The sequence below is a fragment of the Dicentrarchus labrax genome, unplaced genomic scaffold (genome assembly GCF_905237075.1).
Source record: "Dicentrarchus labrax unplaced genomic scaffold, dlabrax2021, whole genome shotgun sequence".
Taxonomy (NCBI): domain Eukaryota; kingdom Metazoa; phylum Chordata; class Actinopteri; family Moronidae; genus Dicentrarchus; species Dicentrarchus labrax.
Window position 1 is genome coordinate 19,067,056 of NW_026136719.1, and position 13,481 is coordinate 19,080,536.

The 13,481-nt window shown below is 38.6% G+C and overlaps 1 long non-coding RNA gene across 1 annotated transcript; it reads left to right on the plus strand.

The window, feature by feature from the left end:
* The first annotated feature begins 323 nt into the window (after positions 1–323).
* On the plus strand, positions 324–12,651 carry LOC127352293 (uncharacterized). The gene is made up of 2 exons (XR_007881066.1): positions 324–542; positions 9,418–12,651. It is a non-coding gene; the product is annotated as an uncharacterized LOC127352293 (long non-coding RNA).
* Positions 12,652–13,481: the final 830 nt, after the last annotated feature.

Genomic DNA, 13,481 nt, shown 5'->3' on the forward strand with positions numbered 1-13,481 from the left:
CACTGAATATTGTGATAGTTTACATCATAAACCTGTTGAAGAAACAGCACCTCTCCATTCCAGACCACATGACTGATGCACCAGCACGGCAAATAGGTCATGCCTCTATTCTTATTAAACTTCTGAAATATTTAATAAAACATTTTTACTATATAAAAAGCATTTACCAGAGAACGTGCCCCTCATATTCAAAACCACCCTCCTGATTTCTGTAAAAGATAGACAGGAACATGGGCAGGATGTTTATACAGCAAAATGTAAACATTTTCCCTGGCCTTCTTTAAATAAAAAATCAAGCAAAAGCCCCTTTTAGATCAGCTAATACTCAATCTGATGCGATAGGCCCGTCTGTTCGCAGCGTCTTGTGATGTTGGACGTTTTTACACATGAATATTGTTTGTGTAATGCAGTCATAATATTTACGCAGGGACGCGGGAGGAGTGAGGTGGAAGCTCTGCCGAACTATGAGCACAGAAACTCGGACGGGGACTTGAAGATCGACTCCTGCAGTCAGTTTACCATCGAATGATCCAGGAATTAAGGTAAAGTGGATTTAACGCTTTACCCCAGCAGAACTGTGGCCGCCTTAAATGTGGTGCCACAGTGGAAAAGATGAGTTTATTTTATGTGACACAATATCTTATAGGATAATTAGAACAACGGAGCCTAAATTATGCCTTAAGCTCTGCAGAATGTTTTTGCTTTAACCGAATTGTAATTCACTCAGAAGACGCGCAACAGTTTGTTTATCTCTTTGTGTTTCCAAAGTCGAGAAGCTTAATTTTACTGCCTTTTATGCAGCTGTGAGCGAGAGCTACTGAAAGACGATCAGTCTATAACCTAAAACTGTTGACAGTAGGTTGCTTATTGTTCCCTGGAGATCTCGATAGCTGCAGCCTACAACCTTTTGCCTCTCCGTGGGTTCTGTTAGTTGAGCTCGCTGTGCTTCTGGTCTCTGCCTGGCTTTACTGTTTCTCGTGGATGCTTATGACGACTGTTGGTTTTGAGACAATGGAAAATAACACCGGGGAAAATAGTGGATGAACATATTTGCAATTTTTGCCCTGCATGTGCGTAAAAAGCAGACATTGTTTGGAGACTTTGTTGCCTGTGCGTAAATGTCACCAACAGCTCCTTTTTTTCCTATTAAATGTTCCAGCATGTTTAGAAGTCTAATTTTAGGAAACATATTTAAATGAATTTTCTTTGTATAGCAGAACTATGAAATGTTTTAATTGATGTATAACGGAACTGCCCAGTCCCGGAGCCGCTACCTTTTTTTTTGTTGTTCCAGGCGGTTTGCCACATGAGAAAGCGAGAAAACAATTCATTGTCAAATTTTCATTGTCAACCCAAAGGTGACCGGCGTGCCACTGTTAGTATTCGCTGTTGCAGAGGAGATTTAAACCCATGGATAAATGAATGTAAGTATTGTTTTAACCGATGCCTGCTCGGCCACTCGCCTGGAGTGAGGGCCACACATTTATCAGCATAGCGGACCACCCAGCGCGCACCAGGGGCAGGCGCGCTCCCGTCCTCTCTCTGCCCACTGCATTTAATTACCGCTGATGACTTCATTCCATTAGGGCGCTTTTTTTCTCAGACGCTCATTCGCCCCATGTCATGTTATTCTTTCTTTGTTATATATAGGCCTACATATATATATATTTTTAACTTGCATGTCTATCCAAAGCCAGTCCGTGGTTAAATGTTTACTCAACCCATCAGTGTTGGATGGTGATGCGCTACTCCCCATTGCATTCTTCTTCTTCTACTTCTTTCACCAGTAAAAAGCCACAAAATATATATTTTTGGGGATATTATGGAAGTTTAATATTCAATAGTGACATTACGGTAATCAATCGGAAATAAAAAAGTATCATCATAATATAATAATGTACATCATCAGAAATCAATAAAAAAAAATTAATAAATCCACAATTTAAGAATATTTTACTCCCTCAGAGGAAATAGCTGCTATAACAACGTCGGTGGCAGGTTATGTTCGTCATTACTGAGGCTGGAGTCCCTATAGGTCAGAGCTTCCCTGTTGCTCCATCGCAGACGAAGTCATGCACTTTTCCATGACGTCCCATCATGAAATATTTGACAGCGCTGCATCCTCAGGAATGCTCGGCCACTTAGGTGGAGGTACACCGCAGAGTGCACAGTCCTGACAGGCTTTCCGGACTGTCTTACCGTTATTTAGTGCACTGAAACCAATTATGCACCCTTTTAAAAATCGGGTTGTTGCAACGCTCTGCCCAAATGTACATAAAAATGGTTTCTCACTGGTTAGAGTCCCACTTTAGTCAACTTAAACTCTTGTACGATGGCACATTACCTCATCCACAGACCTAGAATATATAATTTGGGCCTTTCTTTTCTACAACCTAGACTTTATTGTCAGACATAATATTGTAATATTGACAGTAAGTTCAGTTTAGTTGTGACGCTTTTAGATTTTCTGTGTTCTCCCAGATCCAGGCACTAAAGGCCACATTGTGCTACATCATCTGAGCAAGTCACGATATGGCTAACTATAAAATTAATGAGTATTCATACCAATTAGGCAAATAGACCCGGCGGATTAGATCCAACAGCTGCAGCGGTCAGCAAGATAATTTGATTTGGCTCCACGGACACAGATTAAACTCTTGGGGAGATGAGGCTCAGATCAATGAGACTCAGAGAATGATTAAGTGTTACAACGTACGAATTAATTGTTCTTCACAAACGATTATCTTTGAGAAATAAACCAGTTTCTCTCACCGGCGGTGAAAGAGGGCCGCAGAGGGTCACCGAGAGGCCGCAGGGACTTTGTTTGGAGGACATTGAGACAGAGTGATCGATCTACTGGCCGTAAGTTCATCCGCCTTGAACTTGAATCAGGTTTTGAAGCAGTACTTAGGACTACATGCGGGAATCACACAGTCTGTTATAGTATAGAGCAAACAACTTAAACATCTGGAGCTTTTAAAAAACGATAACATTATTTCAAATCAATAAATAGATCCATACAGTTTCAAAATCCCATAAAAGTTCAAAAGCTGAAATACATGAACATAGCGGATTTTACAAAGAATAACATTTACCTATTAGTCTGAGGGCCTGAAAATGGTTTGACAGCTGAATTTCTGCTAACATACAGATTTCTTTGATTTGATTTATTTTATTTTCTCAGGTCATGTGGGAATAAATGTGTAAAAGACAAGCCTGTAAATATTGTAACTCGTTGTTGCACAAATACAAGTGGCATGCTGTCAGCTTTACGCAGAATTACTGAAGATATTCTTGCGCTTTAGAAAATAAACTTGTGCTGCAGCATCTCGTCGTTATATTACAAAATCTGTTAAATAAACAAAGGTTCTGTTTATATATTTTTTTTTTACTCTTGTTTTTATTTACATTAATCATATAAATAAAAATGTCTATGATGAAACTATTATATAAAATGATTTGAATTACACATTTTAAGTGCACACCAGACTTTTTACTCTCTCCGACTTTTTGATTTTAAGATGCATCCTAATTGGTTTCCTGGCTCTTTGTCTCTGCAGTGTCGCCTCTTTTTCACTCATTGTCGCTTTAATTGAAAACAGTGTAATGTCGAGGTGGGTACCCCTTCATCACTTTCCCTACGCTGTAGGTGGCCGTGTATATTTTCGTTTAAGTGGTGTTTATGTGAACGAGAAAGGACGGGATTGCTAGCAGACCTCTGATTGCGCGCATTGGGTCTCTACATGGATTTGAAGTGTATTTGATGGGCACCACCCTCTCAGTAATCAGCTGCAGCAGAAGTGCGCCCGATGACTTTTTAATTTTCTTGGCGAGATATCTACTCCGCGCCCTCTTGTGTGTGAATGCGCAAAAGAAAGTAGTCCCCCGGGCTCAGCATCCCTTACAGAATCGACTGACTAATTACATGTTTGTGTCAGTGTTACTTCTACCAAAAAAAAATTTCACATCCCATGTTCGCTATATGGGAACAGGCTTATGGACACCCGCCCTGCTGAAGTGTCCTTTACAGTGAGCCTAAAGCAGTTATATGGGCATTACAGACCCTACTCTCTGACTCAGTATATCATCAGTTCGTATTTTCCTTGCCGTGCGTCGGGCTGCAGGTGTTGAGAGTGTGATGGGAAGTTTAATCTGATCTCAGACTCATTTAGTTCAGTGCTCTTATCTTTCGTCGCAGAGGATAATCCTAGATACGTCCTTGCAATGTAAGATTCTTAAATTCAATCAAGTTAAATAACAGGCATCACAATATAGAGCTGATAAAAACGTGCCATAGTGATGGAAGTTACATAAAAATCGAGTTTTTCATTAGTATATTATCTTTTTCTAAAAAATATATTGCCTTGCTGCAGGCCTTTATATTTACCACACATATCACCGTATGTTCATTAGTAATACTTGATACCTGTGTTAATATTTTAACACAGGTAACATTTTAAACTTCTCACTGTCCGTGTAATAACTAAAGTTTTGCTGTGTTCTCGTTGTTATTTCTCATTGGTTGATAGAATGCACGTGTCACATGTTACGCATACGCCCACCTGTCTGCCTGCGCTGCACACCTGCAGCAAAGCACGCAATCGTCCATCCAGCTGTACCTGATCCCTGACAGTCGTCGATGATGTTGGGATTTTTCAGACCTTCAATTAAAATAATATTTACGTTTACGTTAACTTAAATATTAATGATTTAATTGAATATTGGGGCAGAAAATAATTTAAAGGTCTCGAACCTCATTAGGATTTTCCACAGTAGAGATGATAAAAATATCTAAGCTTCAGGTGAAATGGTCTTCTGACGTTTGCATCTCGGATAACGGAGCATTCGACACTAAGTATTTATTTTTTGTTAAAAACAGCCATCGCTCTGCAGATAGGGAGCTTATCATGCCAAAATACATGAGTCACTGGTACAAACGTTATTGTGAGAACTCCAGCCTCCTCGGCAGGACTTCCCGCAACAGTCCCTGGTGTGCTATATTGTCAAATTAAAGATAGCCCACTCACATCGTCAGATTGCCATTTGCTTATTTCACTATTCACTACTTTGTCACGTGTTAGAGGCAGAGTTGGTTCTGTTTTTGACAGCTGCATGTTGAAAAGAAAATGTGCCTTTCAGACAATGAAAAAAGAATAAAGGCATATGTAAAATTCTTTCTGGTTTATTTTGTGATCATAGGCAGTACCACATAATTTGACATGAAGGACAGCAGTGGGGAGGATTTGGCAGGTCCAGAGGTTTTACAAATTCCAAACTGTCCAAATGTGGTTAGCACTTGCAGGGAAAATGTTCCATAATTTTAAATACCTGTTCAAAGCAAATTGGTATTTCAGCAAGTTGGCAAACTGTTTTCTGTGTAAAACAAGAAAAAAAAAAAACACCCAAAGCATAAAGAAAAAAGTAAAAACAACAAAAATATGAACATACTTTACTCACTTCAGGCTTTGACTTCAAGGTTAAGCATGACTTAAAAATGTGACTGTGGGTTCACTGTTATATGTCTGGTTGATAGACGGTTTGTCTTTGGATTCATTCTCAATTTATGCAGCAAAATTAAAAGATAGAAGATAGATTAGAAATTATTGACCAATATTCCTGAATATTTTCAAGTTTGACAATGAAATGGGGATTTTTAGGATACTTGGGGTTTGGCTTATTGAAACACATAACAAAAAGTACAACATAGCAGACGTTGTCTGTGATAGACTGATAAAGTCCAGCTTATTCCCATTGTTGTCCATTGTGTTTGTTAATCAGAGTTAATTTAAGTTACTGACATCGAGTCATTTTAGCTAAAAATTGAACGACGACAATTTGTAATCCCATAAATATTTAGGTTTGCCTCGGTTCCACTTTTGTGTTTGTGTGTGGTCTTCAACTCTGCTCAAGTGAAGAATGTGTATAAATAAAAGATTGGACATTTTAGTTTAATTTTATCTTTAATTTTATTTAAACTAGGACACTGTTAAATTAATTGCATTATGTTTTAAGCAGTAATTTGGGATAGCTGTTCATAATTTTTTTTAGAATTCCCCGATAACATATTATTAAATAAACATACAATTACAAAAAACATACAGATTCAGTTACTATATTAAATGTATTTATTATTTCATTTTTTGAATATATCTTGAGTTAAAGCAGCATTTTGATAAAAACATATTGTGCATTGCTATCAGTTCTTAATTCCTGTAAAAAAGTCCAGAGAGAACACATTCAAATTTTCCTTTAGACGCTTTACCGCTCCTCTACTGTGGCCTTTCTGTGAAGATTCAGTCCCACACAGTGAGTGGGAGCCTGTTTGGTGCCCCACCCTGCAGCCATGCACACCTCCCAGGGCCGGTCCATCATGGTCTGTCTGATGCAGGGAGAGACATCAATAATAAGAGTTGAAGCAGAAACCACAGTGGAGAACACAAAAGAGAGAGGGAGGGCAGACACAGGCCACAACTAGCTCTGCTGCAGGTTAGCTCCTTTGATACTTGCTCTGATGGCAGTTTGATGGGTGCACATGGGGCGACATGGGTTTATACATACGTGTTTACATGCACGTTTACATAATATCTATGGTGTTTACGCACAGCCCACCAACTCTTTTTTTCTTTACTCTGAAGGGGGATTTTCCTGTGGCAAGCTGCTTCGGAAAAAGCAATTAAGAATTCCCAAACAGTACACCACAATGGGAGATATCATTTGTGCAATGTGTGTTCCATGTCTCTCGCAGTTTTTGTCTGGAAAGGGTTGGCTATTTTTAATCTGCGCACAACCGAACCCACCTACAGACAAACCACAAATTGAATGAAGGGGAGGGGGGTGAGTAGGCATGGTAATTGCCTATTGTGGAGCTCAAACTCCTCTGTTCTGCCATAAACAGCTTTGGTAGTTCACAACTTGATACCCAGTGCTCCAGCCAGTTTGAAATTATAGCATATCCTCATTGTCTGTGGGAACCCATAGCCAAGCAGTGGTTGGAATCAGTCAGGAATGCTTTGGGATGGTAACTGGAATCGGTTGTAATGCCCAGCTCTCCACAGCGGAACACTAGGGTGGGAAAAAGGCCGAGAGCATATCCTGAGTGGAGGGGGGTCCCAGTGAAGCATCACATGCATGGGCATCATGTGACAGTGATCCTGCCAGGTTTTAGCCTATGATCCCAAGTGAAGAGAGCAGTACAGATGCGGGGGAGGTGTGGTGGGTGCAATGGGCAGTGCCAGGGACAGACTGGAATGAAGACAAGAGAGGAACGAATACTGCTTTTATAATGCAACCTGTGAAGGAAGGGCTTGTCTAAAGGTGAAGAAGAGGAGGAAGTAAAAATTTCTGTTGTGGTGCAAAGCTCACTGTCTGTGTCTGTATCTATTTATTGTATAAAATTAGCTGTGCTATGCTGCTTCATTTTTTTTCTTGCCATTTATAGTCTGCATATATTTAACTTCATAAAATGTGTAAAACAACAAATGTTTTAAGCATGCTAAAAAAAAACGTGAATAATATGATGATTTGTATAAGAACCCCACCTTCAAAAAAGAAATGTGCAAACTGAGTAATAATCTGGGTGAAAATAATTTTTTTCAAATTCAACAGGAGGCTTTAACAGCAGGAAAATACAACCATAGTTACACTGGGTAATATTGCATGTTTTTTTCTTTTAAAGCTAGATGTTTACATAATGGGAGGAAACCCAGATTAAAATAAAGTTGGTCTAAAATGTTTATAATCATAGAAAATGAAATGAGAATCTCTCAGCCAATGTGCATGGACCTTTAATTTCCCCAACGTCAACTTTGCAGTTTCCCATCTGATGTCAACTTGCACAAGGTGCCAGGCTTCCACATCAGATCATGAGGTAAAAATAACACCTGTGCAACATCAGGATGACTCGTGTTGACTGTCAAACTTAAAACTATTTAAACTACTCTGTGTTTTTAGGATGTAGCCTATTTGTTTATTTTTGTCAAATCTACATCATGAGAGGTGATGCTGCTTGGGTTAGCAAGCAGTTTCTGTTTGGACTTTACAGACACAAAAACACCTGGATTACTTAATACTGAACAAAATAATCTTAACCTGATGATTATGAGCCAAGATTAGAAGTAATAAAAGGATCTTAATCCTCTGCGTGATTTGCAACTGTGAGATGAAGTGGTGTGATGTTTGTGGAAAATGTGTCAATCAGTTGAGAGGAAAAACAAACAGATTACTGCATGAATTTAAATTTAGCATGCTGTTTGTACCTGTTCAGAGCACATTATCTGCTCCTGTTCATACTAATTTACATCCCTGATAAAAATATAATAAGGTTTCCATCTGCAAACGGATGTTCATTGCACTTGATTTCTATAAACCAGAATTTGAATGTAATTTCAACAAAATAATCCAGCAAATAATATTATGAAAAATACTGTTTTTTTTAATGTTTGTGATAATAGATGTAGGGGTTATCTTCTGTCCCTCTTTGTGTCTGTATTTCTGCATACATGTGCATACTGTATGTCCAGGCCTGCGTCATGTGTACACACACATTAAAATATGATTGACTGCGTTTCTGATTTTATTTTTGTACACCTGTAATGGCTGTCTATGGCTGCATCTATGTATATATGTATCAGTGTACATAAGAATGCTGACTAAATATTTGTGTGTGTGTGTGTGTGTGCGTGTGTGTGTGTGTGTGTGTGTGTGTGTGTGTGTGTGTGTGTGTGTGTGTGTGTGTGTGTGTGTGTGTGTGTGTGTGTGTGTGTCCAGACTGATGCTGGCAGCCAGACGTTGCTCTCTTTGGCTGCTGTAAATGTTGTGACGATCTTGGGAGGAATCTCAGCCTATAGTTGTCAAAGGGCTTTTTATTTCCACCTGCTACCGGCCTCTTTCCGTTGGTCTGCTCTATAACAATGGTACTGGGAAAGCTGTGCAGAGCAAAGTGATTGATGTTGGACTGTATTTGGCCCTTCTTTAGATTGGGGCCTGAAAGGAAGTGGCCATCCCTCCCTTCCACCCCGACTACCCTGCAATAACGCAGGGCTCAAAAAGGCAAAGTGCTGATCGGACTTTTGTAGACATCCCATTTTAACAAAGTGCCAATCGGTCCAAAAGACACAAGTTGGCAGGCGCATATAAACAAGGTTTCATGACTTATAAATCAAATCGCCACCAGAAGAAACAGAATGAAGTTCATTTATGCCACACAATTAAACCTAACTTCATCCCCTCCATCTTGTCTCCAACCATCACCCTTTTTCTTGTCCTGTCTGGGGTGAAAAGAGATACAGGCTCATCACAACTACATTCTTTCCATTTTGCTGAAGAGCAGTGTGGCAGAGAAGCTAATCTATCATCCAAATTGTCCGTCCATCTCTCTCTCTCCCTATTTCTAACTGTTTCTCTTTCTCCTTCCACCAGGCTGGAGTGGGCAGGCGTGCGGCTTTCGCCACAGGAAGCTGTGAATTCTTTGGAGAATGGAAGATGTCTTATGGGGAGACATACTGGCCCCCCACCCCACCCACTCGCCACCCTAAAATGACACCTGACCCCTTCATGTGTTTATATCAGACCATGGAAGTGAGAAATAGTGATGAGTCACTCTGGCTGTGTGTTTACACTCCAGAGTCACGCAAGGAAGGAAATCAGCCACGGTCTGCTAAAAGTGGCGAGGTGAGAGAGAATAGCTGCAGTCCCCCAGAGCTGCAGTGATTTACCTCTCAGAGCCAGAATTTATTTCACGTCACGTCGGCTGTAAAGACCTTCGACCAACAGAACCCAGCAACATTAGCGGCGCAGTAGTAGTAGTCGAGGAGAAGGTAACTCTGATTGCGGCGAGGGCCAAAACAAGAGGTAGTGAGTCAATGAGGATAAACTGCATGTATATATACTGTATGTGCGTCTAGTCCACTGCTACCATACTGATTATTTTAAGAGATAAAAAATATAATAAGCGGGATAAATCATAAATTGAAGTAAATTGAATTTTAGAATCTTATTTTAAGTCTTATTAGATACAGAATGTTGAGCACATCCAGTAGCTTTCTTATGAAGGCAGTCATAGAATGAAAACCTGTATCTCCACGCATTACATGTTTCTTCAACTAACAAAAACAGTTTTCAATGTGTAATACAGCTTGAAACATTTTCAGAAAACATTTGTTCTCAGCTACAAGGGGAGCATGATCGCTCAATTTAATTTAAAAATGAAAGTCACTAAAAGTTAGTTAGAGTTACAAGGATCAGTAACAGTAATTATATGCTATTATGAGTTCAACAGAAATAATATTGCATATACTGTATTGATATCAAGATGAACTTAACAGTTGTAATTTCATCCACTATTCAAATTTCTGGTTATGATTTTCTGCAAAAGAAAACTTGTAATCAAACAACTGAAAGCCCTTTAGACCTACCTAAGATTTATTATACAGCACTTTATTTTTTATAGTTAAAAGCCAGTTTGATATTATATCTGCCTATTTGATTATGTCTGCCATTGTGTCAGGTACATCCCAAAAAATAAAAGCATAGTTAGCAATCTCTAATGATTGAACAAGATTTAATTAGTTAAAAAAAACGAATGGCTTGGATTGTAATAAAACAGACAAGTTATATTTTTAAGTGAGGAGTTAGACATGGTGCTTAGTCTTTACACTCATCCCTAAAACTGTCTTGACACAGCAGCTTACACATCATACTACAGTCTGTGCATGAGATTATATTGACAATAACTGATATGCCTTACAGTTTACTATATACTTTATGACCTGAAAAATACAATACTAGAATGACAATATGCTCACTGCATCATAAGATGTGTTTATGATCAATGCTAATGAGTGATCTTACCATATCACTGCTGTATGAACCACACTGGACACGTATTGCATTGTGCTCTGGAGGACTTCATGTTCAATGTACTGTGAGGTGTGTTTACTGTGGCTAAGACCAGTGTTTCAAACATAGTGTCATTGTCGTCCTCCACACTGAGTGACTTTAGATTGCACAACTGTTGTTTTCAAGAGACAGCTGTAGTTACTGCAGTTGTGCTCTGTAAATAAAAGTGACACTTTATTTCTTTCCATCATTACATTGGTGCAAGTAACTTCATCGCTGACTGTAGCGAATATCCTGTTACACACCCCCATATACACCGCCACAATGAGAGAGTCAGCAGCTCTTATTTTGGCTGATCTCCCCTGAATTGTAAGTCCTGTCAGGGGCTTTGATTGATAGTTGTGTTTATCACCATATTATTAAGTAATCAGGCTCACCACAGCTGGGCCTGAAGCTCCTTAATTCCAGCTAAAGCACACGGCTTCATGCTAATTAAAGGTTTGGCGAAAGTGTTTATTTTTGTGAATTTTTAAAATATAGTTGTCTGTGTTTTTATGAGAGTGCGCTGATTGTTGCATTTGTGTCCTCTCTGGAACATTTAGTAGCAACCTTTAGTGTTGCATCTTCATTATGCTTTTCCATTACATAATAATATACTGTTTTAAATTGCTGCACAATGACAAATAACGTGCACACAGTACAGTATATCTGTATATAACATAAGAGGGTCATTTAGTCTATGTTCTGTGTATCAGCAGAGGTTTCCTCTCGCTTCGTTAATAGAGCCTGCGGCAGGCTGCGTTTGTGTATTCCTGAGGTAAACACAGTCATGGCAAAGTGGACATGCTGCTGAGTGTGTCCTGACTGGAGACAGAGAGCACTGTGGCACTGTACTGACTGAGACACTGTCAGCTCTCTAGAGGTAGGGTTAATGTGATGAATTGCCATTTGGTAATGGGCCATGTATTAGAGTGAAATAGCTCTTTTAAAAGCCCAAGCTCGAGCCGTTGCTATGGGCAATTTGATTCAGGAATCAATCAGGTGGCAGATGTTTCATGTTGGATCAGTCAACTCTGTCTTGCTCTCTTTCTTTCAACCAAATGAAGGAAGAAATGCTTGAGTGACTGCATGTAGAAATCAAATGTAAATGTAAATTCAGGCAGTCAAAAACACCAGTGATGCCATATATGTATGTATGTATGTATGTATGTATGTATGTATGTATGTATATTTATTTTTTATCTTGGACAAAAACAATTAGGGCCAATTTTTGGAACTGTATGCATAAACTGTTAGATCCTTAAATAGTAAGTAGAAGAAGTAGAAAAATGCAATGCTATTTTTTTCTTACTGTGAAAACTGTAGACTTTAGGCTCAACAGACTGCTAGCCAGCGAGGATTTTACTGTACTTATCAATGAGAACCTGTAGTACACATTTCTACACACTGGAGAAATGATTGTCCACAAAATAGATATCCAGTAATACAATTACCTAAATGCTAAATGTGTGTGTCCTGTACATTTTCTATCGGCAAAGTGAAATACATCAAAAGCATAGTCCATGCAAATATTTTAATTATGAGGATGTTTTGTGCCATAATTGTTGCCATATTTCGTTTTACTGTGTCCCTTTCATCATTATCTGTTGCATACTCTTTGTATTTTTTTCTTTTAAAATACTTAATTTATAATGTTTTTCACATTGTTGTTGTTTGTTCATATGTTCTGGTGCTACAGTCTTTTGAACACTGTTAATATTGGAATGAGTTTTTGTTTTCAATTTTAATTACAGTAATAAATTTCACTTAACGCAAGTTGGAATGAGTTATTCATATTTTTTCTGGTCTTATTTGAGCAGGTTTTTCTCTGTATACTTGCTTTGCTTTTCCAACTTTTTCCATGTTTGTTAAAGTCTTACTAATCTAATAAAAAAGTCAGAAATCAATGTGTGAAGACAAAAAATAAAAAATAAAGAGAGAAATGAAAGGACTCTTAAATTGGACTCTGTCAACAACAGCTTTTGTTGTGAATAGAGTTTCTTTGATTATAAGTGAAGATGATGCTAAACAAGCAGACTAAATATATGTGAAAGGCCAGGCAAAGAACTGAATTAAAGTCTCTTTTTATGTAATTAACATTCTTCCTACAAATTCTTCTTTTTTTACGTGTGAAACTACTTTGTTGAATTTAGCCTCAAAGTCTTGCGCTTTGCCAAATTCAAGTAAAGAACCACTTAAGGACCTTATGATGAATTCCCCATTTTTCTGTGGTGGTGGTGGTGCTGAGACTCGTATGATAAACACAGTGAGGATAAATCAGCAATATTGGAGCTGTTGGTGGTCCTGTTGTTTACTTCTCTGTTATACGATTTCTCCAACAACTAAAGGGTTATGGATCACTGTTCGTACTGACTATGAATCTAAATAAGTGGCCACTACTACTCAAAAATGATAATCAATAATGAACCGCGTCTGATGGTCTTATATGCCGGAGCCCAGTTATCTCTGTTTGTCTTGAAAGTGGACTCACACTGTTTTATCAGTATTTCTGAAGAGGTCATGTGAACCATAGGAGCTACGGCATGCTTAAAAAAAATCTCCTTTTAACATTTCCCATCTAGAAAAAATAGAGCTGATCAGTGTTG